A 13,479-nucleotide genomic window follows, 5' to 3' on the forward strand; every position below is an offset into this window, starting at 1 on the left:
GGGAAGAAAGCTTTTAAGCCATTTCAAAAATCTATTGCTGTTACCCTATCCCTCACATTTTCTCAAATCAGACTGTTTGCCGTGTTCAGAATGTATTTTTCATATATTGGATACATTAAGGTTAGTATTTTATTTTACTAGTGTTGTGCAATGATTAACTGTGAAAAGTTTTTGTTTATATATGTGTGTGTGCTTAACATTATATATAAAAATTTGCACGTGTGTCTATTTCTATATACGTAATAACTTTACACAGTATGCACACACATATTAAAAACTTTATTTTGGATGCGATTAATTGCAATTAACCGTTGCCCAGCACTATATTATACATCAAATAACAACAAAATATAATACTTATCATAGTTCATATGTCATATAAATGAGAATAAAAAATGACTTGGATTGCCATTATAATTACACTTATAAGTGCACTGATATGTTAAAGAAACACGCCATTTTTTCAGAGGATCTCAAAGGTCAAAGCATAAAAAGGTGATGGTGAAGACTGTAAGAAATGTTAATTTCGTTTTTTTTAATTTCTAGGCTAAAGGCCGGTATGTATGGCACTTGCTTCACAAATGCCAGTCAGTTTAGGGAGTGTTATTCCTGCAGGAGAGGTTGATGGGATTGTTCCCCTGCTTTGCACTGACCCTGAGGCTGAGGACGTTAGCACTGCAGTGCAGCCACATCCATCTCTGTCACTCCACTACTGAGAGCGCTCAGGGCAGTGAGGACTCCGTGCTGTCAGGTTATAACTCCATACCTCAATCCTTAAATACGTCTCTATCTCATACAACCTCTCACAATCTAAATAACTCTCACCTCTCCTAACCTAGAAAGCCTTTTGGAATGCTGATGTTGAGAACACTTTCGAGCATGTCCTTCTCAATCTTTCCCTTTAGTGGAAATCCGCTGTCTGATTGTTCAAGGGAACTGATGAAAAACGATGTCTGAACCTTAAAAGGTGAAAGGTTCTTGGATATTTATAATCATAAAAGACCTAAACGACCAGGGCAAATGAAAAAATAAAAAATCTTCACTTTCACACAAATGAAGATTGTTGTTTACTCGCCCTCATGTTGTTGTTGTTTTTCTTCTTCAGTGGAAGAAAGGTAAATAGATATTTCTGAAGAGAGTTCTTGTGGGTGGCAGTACATAGTTTCCATGACCTGTAAGGGAAAAAAAAGATGACTGTTTTGATAGATTTTAGATAAAGGCAGATAAACATTTAGATAAATATTCTGATTAAGTAGAAATTCACAACTTCAAATTCAAAACTGAAAAAACTCACAAAACTTCTGTGTTCTAGCTTAAATCTGTAAAAATTCTAAACAAAAAACTTCTAGATTCTAGAATATATGCCATAATAATTATTTTTTATCATGTCTAAATCTCCAAATATTTTTTGTCAGTTAATCTAACATGGATGTGAAAACAAGAAAAAAAGAGAAATGCAAGCTCTATTGCTAGTGATTATGAAATATAAATATAAATTCAGGACCACTGGGGCGAATAGGCAATAAATAAATAAATAAATAAATACACGAATAAAAGCTTAATAACATTACTATCAGAAAATAAGTGGTATCGGATTATCTGCTACAATGAACAGGTAATTATAATGTTGTAAGAGCATATCACGACAGATGTGTAACTTCAGTCATCATACAAGACTTCCTCTGCTGCTATTTCTGCCACTTAATTGTAGAGAAAACATTTTTGAACCTTATTACTGTAATTTCAAGTTACAGGCACACAGCCCGGTTCAGCCCAGAATGGCAAAGCTCTGTGCTCTTCACGTGCAAATAACAGCACACATGCAATGTTTCACACCCAAAAGTCTGTTAAAAAACATTTATATGCACTCAAGGGGAATTTTCCGTATGATAGTTGCATGTATTGTTTGCAATTTTTATTATGAAGGGATTTTTATTATGAAGGGAAATCAAAATCTAAACCCACATGGCCCTGTGTGGAAAATTGTTTGCCCCAAAAAACATCCAAGGAACTGTAGGCCCCACTTGCCTCATTTAAGGTCAGTGGTCATGACTCCACCATAAGAAAGAGATTGGGCAAAAATGTTGAGTTCCAGCACAAGGCTTGTCTCAGTTTTGCCAGAAAACATCTTGATGATGTAAATACAGGTGTGGAAGGTGTGTGTCCAATTACAGTTGGGATAAAAGTAACAAGGCATTTCAGGAAAAAGAACATTATACCGACAGTAAAATATGGTGGTGGCAGTGTGATGATCTGGGGCTGTTTTGCTGCTTCAGGACCTGGAACACTTGCTGTGATAAATGGAACCATGGATTATGTTGTTTACCAAAAAATCCTGAAGGCCAATGTCCGGCCATCTGCTTGTGACCTCAAGCTAAAGTGAACTTGGGTTCTGCAGCAGGACAACGATCAAAAACACACCAGCAAGTCCACTGCTGAACGGCTGAAGAAAAAAACAAATGAAGACATTGGAGTGGCCTAGTCCTGACCTGAATTCTACCGAGATGCAGTGGCACGACCTTAAAAAGACGGTTTGTGCTTGAAAACCCTAAATTGTGACTAAATTGCAACTATTCAGCAAAGATGAGTGGGCATAAATTCCTCCACATGACTGTAACAGACTCATTGCAAGTTATTGCAAACGCTTGATTGCAGTTATTGTGGCCCAACCAGTTATTAGGTTTAGGGGGCAAACACTTTTTCACACAGGGCCATGTGGGTTTGGATATTGTTTTCCCTTCATAATAAAACCTTCATTTTAAAACTGCATGTTGTGTTTAAGTAATATTTAATTTACTTTTAAGATCTGAAACAACAAGTATAATAAACATGCAAAACATTCCGGACTGGGGCTATTACTTTTTTTATTTTTTATATATATATATATATATATATATATATATATATATATATATATATATATATATATATATATATATATATATATATAGGGTTAACCTTAACAGTGACTAATATCAGACTTTTAAAATGCTTTTTCATTAGAAGTAAGCACAGGCACCACAAAATAAGATATAAACACATCTTTTGTGCCTTGAGACTGTTCTGAGGTTTAATACACTTTGTAATCATTATCATTTTCGTAAGTAACCATAATCGAATTACATTTTTTTTCAGAGTAACTCTAGCAGATTACAGTTACATGTATTTTGCAGATAAATTACGTAATTCTGTTACATGTACCTAGTTACTCCCCAACACTGTATACTTTTTACATATGGGTAATCACTGTGATGAGTACCAATGGACTGATGCTAAAACAAGGTCTATTCCTTACCAAAAATGGGCAGGGACTTGAGGATGTGTCTTGTCAGCTGGGGTGGAGGTAAACTGTTAAAGTAGATTCATCCATCCCGCATACTCCCAATGAAAGGGAGGACCACTATAGCTAAAGTGGTCTCATCCATCTCCAATGCCACTACTGGATAAAAGCAGAACATATGATAAATGGGAAAGGAGCCCTTGTTGAAAATAAGCAGCAGACAGTGCAAAGAGTGATGGGAAAGGAGGTTACACACCAGCGCTTTAGTGATGCATCAGGAAACAACATACAGTAAAGGAGTAACATTCAACTCTGTGTGTATTTGGTTCACTTTCCTTGACGTTTTTAGGCCGGTGTAGTCAAAGTGTGTGGTAGGTGTTAAACATCACCATAACCTAAAGAAATGCTTGAGAGGTTGAATGCTAACTGCTGAAGCTGTTGTTTAAGTTGACAGAGAGAAACCTTTCACCTTCATGTGTAGGTGCAAAGGGAAATACCCAGTTTTGTCTATAAATGTCTTTGACTTGTCACATGTGGCTTTGTGTCTGTGGTTATCAACTTCTCGTTTCATTTCCTGAATGGAACTCTTCAATGTCATGACATATAAACAAGCATGCCCTTTGCATTGTGTGTAGTTCAGTTTAGACAACCACACACATGTAAATATAACCTTTTTCAGTTTCACACTGAAATAGACTGGTGTTGACATTTTAAACCGACAAATTTAAATTAAATTGAATGCACTTTTTATTATTAGATAAAAAATATGTTTGATATGCCTTTATGGCTCTAAAGCATCAAAGACGTCTTGATAAATTTGGTAATCTTGGTAACCTTCCAGTTGAATATTTTCACAGGTGGATTCCCTGTCCCTTTATAAAAAGGAAGAAATGAAACTTAATATATCATAATGAGGCATAATTTAAAAAATATGCACAAACAAATTGCGTTATATAATGATTATAAAGGGAAAGAATGTGGATAAAGGGATTGAATGCGTTGCCATGTTCACAGATTGTGGCAGAAAAGTATGGGCAGTTTAAAAACTGCATGCATTGAGTCACTAGCATTTTATCTTCATTAACTATTACACCATTAACTAGATAATTAGAACCGTCAAAAATCTCTACCTAGTGTCTGAGCCACAGAAAGCAATTGCTAATGTTAATACTATGTTTTTATTAATTTTTGTAAATTGGTGCCCCTTTCCTTTCATGTTTCTGCCATTCTCAACTCCCTTACCACAGAGTGAGATTTTTTTATTAGTTTATTTAAATTATGTGCATTGTTTTTATAGCAAAATTCCCCAAGAACACAATAAAATTATTTTTTTGTTTAGTCATGACTTCTTGTTTTTGTTTCAGTGATATCTTCCACCGGGCAGAATGTTTTGGAGTCTCCAAAAGGAGAACTGAACCCCTTCAAGGATGTTTAAAGTGAAAGTGAATGATAATTTTATTAGATAATGACATTTTTGAGTCAGAGTGAAACAGAATGGAACTCACTTGTTGTGCTTTGTCTTGTTTGTGCTTCAGATGTACCTCAGATGTCTCATAATGATTCAGCTTCACACTGTATCACACTAACAGATTTAAACGACCAGATGGAGCTTACCAAGTGGGATCTTACAGTTCATATTACCAGCATGTGTGTTAAGACATCACAGTGAAAAATGTTCAAATCTGGATCAAATCTGGAATTGTTTTTTGCCTCTTTGCTAAGAGCTCTGTTCACTCACAAGCATTAAAGCCCAAAACACTGGGGCAAAATATTAAAAAGAAAACGCCAACATGCAGGCCAAGCGGTCTGAAAAAGCTTGGAGAACAAAACTGAAAATAAATAAAACGCTTCCTCTATGAAATACTTGTGATGTGTTCAGCCTAATAAAAACCCTTTTGGCAGATGTGCAAAAGACCCCACACACCAGAGCACCCAAGGTCTGTCAGGACATTAGACCACACATACAGACGACAGAGCAACAGATGCATGGCGATGACTTAGCCATAACTTGTCCCTGTTGAATACGTGTCACAGTGTTAATGGCAAGGAGCCACTGATCACTCAAGCTGTGAGCTCCTGTCTCATGGTATTTACTTCAATACTACAATGTTCATTAATCCACTGAGCAATTGAATGGGCTTTATTCCCAAAAAAAACCCTGGGATACTTTCTAATCGTGTTCATTTTTTCCCAATTAGAGATGTGTTTCTTGGCTGCATGCAGGTCGGTCATAAACACATCATGGCAGGAAGTCCATTTCCTATCAGAAAGAAAACAGACACTTTCATATGAAAGCCCCGTTTGATTACTGAACTTGGAGAATTTGCTTTATCTCGTATTACTCTTTTTTTTTGTCTGGTTAAGCATAATGTTAGCAACACCAGTGTCATAATCATACTGATGAAATGAAAATGAATAACAGGTCGATTCGAAAGAATAATCTGCCAAATTCGGAAAATGTATTTGAAAATAATGAAATTATATAAATGTATGCATATGCAACTAAACTTGGATGCAGGCCCAAGAAGCAAGGAAATAAATGTGGGGAACAGATTCTGAAAATGCTTATATTATCTATTTTATAAATGCAATGGTTTAACCTCTCAGGTCCTCATCAGGTATTCATCATTTTGACTGATGTGAGAGGTCAAAACGTTGCATTTGTAAAATAAAAATTTGGAATGTGTTATATTAGACACTGCAGGCACTGACTTTTCCCCATAAATCGTTGGCACATTTCTTTAAAGGTGAACAATATAACAACATACATTGTTTCTGCAGCCCATATGCAGTATCATACAAACCATGAGGATCTTTATATTGTTAAAAGTGAATCACAATAACAGTAATCTGGTAATCTGTACCAGGGGTCTTCAACTTTTGTCAAACCAATGACTCTGGAGTGGAAGGAGTTAATATAATGTATTATTTGTATAAAATAGTACAGTTTTTTTCTACAAAAATGACAGATACAGTACTGGTGAATGCAAGCTTTCTGGTTGTGTATTCTCAAAATATATGCTCATAATCATCCTCAGCCAAAGTGAATCATGTGGCTCAAGAAATTAAGTGTTTACACTATTGACCAAATGTTTAATCTGACGCATTATCTAAGTGAATGTGACCACCTGGTCTAACAAATCTTACATTCTGTAACATGTAGATGGTAGGGTCAGAGTTTGGTGTAAACAGTTTGAATCCCTGAATCCATGTTGCTTTTATCAACAGTGCAGTCTGGTGGCGGAGATGAAAAACTGTTTCCGGGAATATTTTTCTTGGCTAGTAGGCTTCCCTGATACTGTCTAAACATCATTCAGATGTCACATAGAATTCTGTGATTTAAACCTTTGGAATGGGCTCGCTGTAGAATTCTGCGCGTACTTCCTTGCTGGCTTATGCGTTCTTTCATCGGCACACTCTGTTCACATCCTAAGCCAACAGAGCCTTTGTTATGAGATGACACAAGAGGTGTGTTGCATGAACGTGCTGCCAAGAAAATCAATGAGAACTGGTTGATTCTATTGGAACTGTGCCTTTTTTTGCCTTTTGATACAACTGATGCAAAGTGCAAGTTCCAATGTGAAAACACAAATGTTCTCAAATGACCCAGAAGTCTGTTTTGTGTGGAAACTGATTTATTATTATTAGAATTATCAGAGCTGGCAACAGTTGCGCTGCCAAATATCTTTTGGAAATGGAAATACTCTTTTCAGGATTCTTCGATGAATAAAAGAACAGCATTTATTCAAAATATTATTTTTTTCTAACAATATAAATCCTTGCTATCAATTCTTAACAATTTAGGTTTTTTTTTTTTAAAAATTAAAGGATAAAAATGTATTGATGCCAAATGGTATTTTGAATGGTACATTGTTAGAAAAGATTTCTATGATAAATGAATGCTCTTCATTTGAACTTATTCATCAAAAAATCATGAAAAAAGTATTTCCGTTTCCAAAAACATGATCGACGGAGGTTCAGATTCCTTCTTCTGACGAAATAGTTTCTCCCTTTTTAAATTTTAAATCATATCAGAAAAGCATTTACTTTAAGGGTGTCAACCATGGCATCCATTTAATAATTTTAATAAAAATTCAAATCAACATTTACACTCAATAAGTTGCATTCTGTTTTATATTGTACTTCAGTACTGAGGTGCAGATAATCGCCACTTGCAATAAGAAGACTGGTATAAATAGTTAAATAATACTTATAGTAAACACTTATATAATGCTGTTATTTCAGTCAGTGTAAATAGCATCCTTCGCTATGTGGACTTTGTGTAAACAGCATCCATGCTAAGAAAAAAAATGCTTTTTCACTTAGTCCAAATAGCCGCTATTTAATAAATCAGCATATGACAATAATTTCTGAAGGATCATGTAACAGAAGATTGGAGTAATAGCTAATGAGGATTCAACTTTGACGTCACAGGAATAAATTATATTATTAAATTTTTTTAATTATTAAAAATTGAAATAATATTTTTCAATTTTTCTTTGTACTTTGATCTAATAAATGCAGCTTAAGAAACTTGCTATATATATATATATATGTGTGTGTGTGTGTGTGTGTGTGTGTGTGTGTGTGTGTGTGAAGGTTCAGTTTCAGACTTACCTACAGTAACCAGCTGTCAGTCTTCTGCTCCATCACCATGGTAACCAACTCATCTATAAGTCTGGTCACTCTGGTAACTTGAGATAGTATGTGCTCAAGGCTCTCTGGGCTTAAAGAAACACAGAAGCAAGAAATCAGAAAGGTTTGTCCTTTAAAGAGTTAATCAGACACTCATCAGACAAAGCAAATTTATGTGTGACACTGGAAGGAAAATACCTCTAGCCACACTCATCTCCAAGCCTAATAATTATTGTCTAAGAAAAAACAATTTTGGATTAAAAGCTTAAACACATTTTTTGTTCTTCTTCTAAAAATTTATTGCTGCAGTTCTCATTATAGGTGAAAACTCTGACACATGGTTAGCTGTTGTGCTATTACTAAATTAACCATTGTCACATAGTTTACTTTGCCAATTTGTGAGGGGTTAAACTAAACACACCGAATCTTATACAGGCCAAGTCAACAACAGACACGGTATGAAAAAAGGGAAGGATGTTTTTTCATTAGATAGTATCGGTCTGCCGCTCCATTGACACAGTCATAAGAGGGGAAAAAAAGGGACATTTCCACTCAGCGGTGAGGCAGTTGACATTTTATAGTGTTCCTTTAATATGGGTCTCTTCCTTTTTCTTAAGTAGTACCTAAATAACCTAATGACTGCACATAATTAAATGTGTTTCTGCTGTAATGCCCCTAGATTTTCAAGGCACCCTTAAAAAATGTACAGGAAGTAACAAGTTTGATTAAACATGATATAAGTGCAGCTCAGGCCAGCCATTAGCTTAAACCCACACATTCTGTTTACTTGAGAGAAGTGCACAGCAATGTCATGCATCACTTTAGGAGAACAAATCGATGTCATAAATCAAAATTCCTCAAAGTCACCCAACACTTCAAGTCACAACAAATGGCTACAGTCAACTCAAGATGTGCAAAATCAAAAAACAATTCCTCTATGACAAATAAAAGCACATTTTCTATGACAAGTACAGATGTTTTATTCAGCTTAAAACGATACTAAAATTAGGACATACAGCCAATTCCCCTTGGAAGTGTTTTTTTTTTTTTATTATTATTAATAAAAACTTCCTAGTAAGTATTTTGTTGCATTTTACTTGTAGGCTTGCTAATATGGCGTGCGGGCATGATGTGGCATGACAGAAATGTGACAGCTGAGACGTATCCTTGCTGCGTCTTAAATCAAATTCTTGAAACAGTACACCATAAGAGTAGCATGTCTGTATTTATAGTATTCAATAAACAGTAGACAAAAAGTACATGGATGACCTACTTCCATCTGGATTCTGAAGTGTGCATTTGATGGACACTTTACTAGAGGATTTAGGAGAGGATTTCTGAATGGTGATTAATGTGATAATGACATGGTGATTTGAAGTACACCTGAATTACATTCATATTCATACTATATAGAACATACTTTTTATAGAACAGTCGTGAAGTAAATTTTCTAATTTATACATGACCCTGGACCACAAAACCAGTCATAAGTAACGTGGGTATATTTGTATCAATAAATTATAATTTTGAGTTTTTTTATAATTTTATTACAATTTTCATGTTCCATGAAGATATTTTGTACATTTACTACTGTAAATATATATCAAAACTTAATTTTTGATCAGTAACATGAATTACTGTGAACTTAATTTGGACAACTTTAAAAGCAATTTTCTCAATATTTTTTGGCATCATCAGATTACAGATTTTAAAACAGTTGAATCTCCATATGAAGACGTATAATATGCTATCATAACAAATCATAAATGGAAAACTTATTAATTCATCTTTCAGATTTAAAAGTTTGAGGTATAGGGTCACAATTACCCAGTATGCCATTTTTTGGACAAATGTAATCTATGTTATGAATCTAGCTGATCTAAACTAGTCGCCTAAGAGCTAAATCATGCCTTCAGATAGAAATGATCTAAACAGCAAGAGCATAAACACTATTTTCAGTATCCTCAGCCAATTTCTGTGTAGTCTTTATGAACACTTCTTCCTTTATTGCTAAACTTACATACCTATTTAGGGCAGAAAGTAATCTGTGAGTATATAGAGTGTTATTCAGCTTCTTATTCCATGCCCAGTCTTTCAAAAGGGAACTGGACCAAATTGCATTTGTGTGTATACCAGACAAATATCCCTGCTGATGAGATTCTGGCAGTGCCAATTTACATCCTCATTCTACACATTAACATGCACTTGAATCGAGCCATAGGGAAATATGCTATGATTTAAATGTAAATGGCAAAGACAAAAAATCTATTAAGCTAAAAGGCCTGATTAACAATTAGCACTCAAATAAGATTTGTTTTAAAGATGGCTCTAACCGCTAATATCACCAAGCTGTAGTCTGTCCCAGTATTGATTGACTGTTCCACAGTCCAGAAAGCGAGAGAGAGAAAAGAGAACCAAAAGTCATTTCAAACTCTCCGATTTGAAGGAAAAAGCATTTCCTGTGGGTATGCTAAATTAGATCTACTACATAAATTGTATTAAAAAGCTGTTTGAATAAAGAAACACAACAATGCGTCTCTGCCAATAAAAGGCGAAGCTGTATTTAAAACATAGGCGGACAAAAAAGTGAAAGAGCTGATAGGTCATCTCTGATTATCATGATTACGACTCTTAACATTAGTTAATGATCGAGGTCGGGGTGACCACAAGTGAACCGCAGCCCCTTGTTTCTCCTGGTCTCCTTCTCTCTCTCTCTTTTAGTGGGTGTGCATAATTGCAGAATGTCAGCAGGAACGGCTGGAGATGTGCTCTGGGTTTTCATCGAGGCAGCTGCCCAGACTCGCTACATTCAGAAACAGCTGGTGCCGTCCATCCAGCCCAGGCAAGAGCAGGTGGGCCTGTCACGACTGACCGCCCCATCCCTGACCCAGCCTCCACCATACGGCCCACAGCAACCAGAGAGGAGGCTGTGCCAAAACTGTGTCACTCACAAAGACTGAAATAAAATGGAAGATTTGGTACCCAAAGGCATCAATGCCCACTGTGGTGGTGGAGCAGATGTTTCTTGTTGCTTCTGATGAGCAAGAAGGCGTCTAAACCTTTGACATCTAGTAAGGTTTCTGATTGGTAAACGATGTACAGAAAGGTATAAAATGCAAAGGTTTTACTTTATGCTATAATGCCCACCTTTCCTTTAGATAGAATAAATGCTTTTGTTGGAGACTTTAAACTTTGTAACAATGCACATCTTATACTGTCATGCGCACTAAAGAAAAGGAAAACTAAAGCACATATTATGACTCTATGAAAAAGTTAAAAAAAATAAATAAATAAAAAATATGAATCATGAATCAATATGAATCACCAAATTCTAAAACTCATATTAGACTTCCTTAAAACGTCCTTCCACACATAACATTTGTCATTATTCAATGCGTTGAAATTTCAGAACAGTTAAAAAGAATAAAAAATTGAAAAAGATTCTAAAGAAAATATTTAAAAACTTTTTGAAGAATTGCATTAAGAATTTTTTTAATACATTTTAACATTTTTTTTTAAAGAAGATTCTATGAATCTGGCTGGGTTTATAATGCACTTTAACTGCGAGAATGCATGTAAACAATGAATAAATGACTAATTTTCAGATTTTAACATTTTCAAAGCACCAACCTAGGGTTTAATTGATGAAATAATACCTGTATAAGTTCCCTTAAAATGAAATCTTTGAGAAATCTTAATTTTCTTGTCTGCTGATTCATGCAGGGGTACAAGTAAACTGAACAAAAAGAAAGACTAAGAAGTGCAAGCTACATCTTTTTTTTTTTTTTTTTTTTTAATCAAATGTAATCATAAGTAGGATTTAAGAGTAAAATGAGGCTTACAATTGACCATTACGGTCTCAACAAGGTCTTTGGTAATATATCAGTAATGGCCTCTAAAGTTCCCCACTGATTGATATACACCATTCTCAAAAGTGTTCCAGATTTCAGACCGAAGCTCTCATGAGTGTCCCTGAAACTGAACAACTAGATGAGTGTCCACTTTCTAAACGAGACAAGACCACATTTCACAAATAGACTGGAAGCTATGATTACCACATGCATGAGAGATCTTTCAATGTCCATGTGCCTTTTGCTAACCATTAGAAGACATTCAAAGCAATGATTTGGGTTGAGAGTATGATTACATTTGAAAGCATAATTGATGGGGGCGGATAGATAAAGTGCAGTGCAACATCATGTGAAAGGACCTCAGTGAACGCAGTGGAATAACTGTGATAACCTCAGACAGGATCATAAGCACCTTTCAGATGTCACTAGACACCTTTCTGTGGTTAGGCCTGTTTTAGACGAATACATTGTCTGTGACTATTTGCAAAAATACCTAAAGTTGAAAGGGGAACAAAAGAAAAATGCATTTTAGCAAATGGGCTAATGGCATTTGATTCTCAATTTACATGCGTGTCTTTTGATGACCAAATACTTGACCTGCTCTGAAAAAAGCCATCCCACAAACCTGCCAATCTGTAATAGCTCTATTTGGGACTGACCTGAAAAATCTACACAATCAAATCACAATCAAAGCTTATTAACACTATTGATTATTTAATTACCAATCTTTATGCAAAGTGCATGAGCAAACACAATAATAAAGCAAAGCAAACAAAACACTTTAAAAATCATAAAGGTACAAAATTGTGTAAATTGTTCATTTTTATTTAGGCTTAAGTATTTTATTTGTTTTTCTATCTATAGAAAAAGTCTACAGATATATGGAGCCACTATGAACAGTCAAGGTTTCACAGATGCTGCTGCTTACCTCAACATCTTCACGCTTTTTTTTCCACCAGTGGGTCTGTAACACCGTTTCATCAACCACCAACTGCTTAATATTATCTTTGATTAATATACACAAGCACAAAAAACTACACGAATCCATATGGACCTAGAAACATAAATCGGCCCTTCATATAGATTAGGTTGTGCTGGCCTTTTTACAGCTTGAATGGTGAATCAGTATAATAAAGCGGCAATCAAGCTGTCCAGTGGATCTGAGGGGTGAGTTGCTCAAGGCTGAAAGCCTCAGGGATGGACAACATGTTTCACAAGTGATTAGGTGCCGAGGTCGCATGACAGTAAAGATTGCCTCTCTTATGGATAATTGCATGCCTATATGCATCTGCAAACCGAAGCTGAGTGACTATGACTATGTTCAGTGGCACAGATCTAATGTATCTGATATTTATAAAGTGGACTGGTTGTGACTATGATAATCATATTACATTAATCACAAAATGCAAAAGTTAAAGCATTAGCCTTATTAATGTACCTTCATAGATTGTAAATCCCGATTCAGATCTCATTTGCATTGGTTGAGCGAGTGGATATAGATATACGTAGATGAAAGACAAAGATATAGCATCTGAGTTTGGCATTCCAAGATACTTCTAAAGTATGTGTGATTGGAAATACCCATAATTCAGTATACTGTAATTCTCTGTTCCAACCAAATGTTTGAATGTGCGATTTTGCAAGTATTTCTGGTTGTCTGTATACCAGTCAAATGTTCCATTTTCCTCAGAAATCTCCATTCTCATGAAATGT

At 35.3% G+C, this 13,479-nt stretch overlaps 1 long non-coding RNA gene across 1 annotated transcript; it reads right to left on the reverse strand.

Annotated features, from left to right (window-relative positions):
* Positions 1 to 277: 277 nt before the first annotated feature.
* LOC122352115 lies at positions 278 to 8,274 on the reverse strand. Its single transcript, XR_006251856.1, has 3 exons — positions 7,898 to 8,274; positions 3,296 to 3,439; positions 278 to 1,172 (listed from the first exon to the last, which is right to left on the reverse strand). It is a non-coding gene; the product is annotated as an uncharacterized LOC122352115 (long non-coding RNA).
* Between the last annotated feature and the right edge of the window lie 5,205 nt (positions 8,275 to 13,479).

This window comes from Puntigrus tetrazona, chromosome 9 (genome assembly GCF_018831695.1).
Source record: "Puntigrus tetrazona isolate hp1 chromosome 9, ASM1883169v1, whole genome shotgun sequence".
In the NCBI taxonomy this organism is placed as follows: Eukaryota; Metazoa; Chordata; class Actinopteri; order Cypriniformes; family Cyprinidae; genus Puntigrus; species Puntigrus tetrazona.